General features: G+C 42.1%; 1 protein-coding gene across 1 annotated transcript in view; it reads left to right on the forward strand.

Moving 5' to 3' along the window:
• The window catches only part of PTPN4 (protein tyrosine phosphatase, non-receptor type 4 (megakaryocyte)), a gene marked incomplete at its 3' end in the record, with an annotated part of 444,194 nt that overhangs the window by 288,370 nt on the left and 155,156 nt on the right, over positions 1-668 (forward strand). The gene's annotated exons all lie outside the window — the stretch shown is intronic.

Raw genomic sequence — 668 nt, forward strand, 5'->3', positions numbered from 1 at the left:
TGATGAAGGAAGGAGTTCAAACTGCTTTGAAGGAAATAGCAAAAAATAAGGCCCCAGGAATAGATGGTATACCAATGAACATATTTCAGCTAACAGATGCTGCCCTGGATCTGCTCACCAAGTTGTGTCAAGAAATCTGGAAAATAACCACTTGGCCAACTGACTGAAAGAGATCTATATTTGGACCCATTCCAAAGAAAGGTGACCCCACAGAATGTGGAAACTATAGAACCATATCATTTATTTCACATGCAAGCAAGATTCTGCTGAAGATTATCCAAAAACGACTGGAATAGCACATCAGCAGAGAACTGACAGAAGACCAGGCTGGGTTTACAAGGGGTCGTGGTTCTAGGGATATTGTAGCTAATGTTAGATGTATCTTGGCTGAAAGCAGGGAATACCAGAGGAATGTATATCTGTGTTTCATTGATTATGCAAAGGCATTTGACTGTGTGGATCATAACATAATGTGGCTGACTCTGAGATGAATGGGAATCCCAGAACACTTGTTCGTGCTAATGCAAAACCTATACTTGAACCAAGAGGCAGTCGTCAGAACAGAGCTAGGAAACTCTAAATGGTTCAAAATTGGGAAGAGCGTATGCCAGGGGTGTGTCCTGTCTCCATACCTCTTCAACCTGTATGCAGAACAGATTATCTGGGAG

This window comes from Elephantulus edwardii, unplaced genomic scaffold (genome assembly GCF_000299155.1).
Source record: "Elephantulus edwardii isolate Elephantulus edwardi_28Jun2011 unplaced genomic scaffold, EleEdw1.0 scaffold00419, whole genome shotgun sequence".
In the NCBI taxonomy this organism is placed as follows: Eukaryota; Metazoa; Chordata; class Mammalia; order Macroscelidea; family Macroscelididae; genus Elephantulus; species Elephantulus edwardii.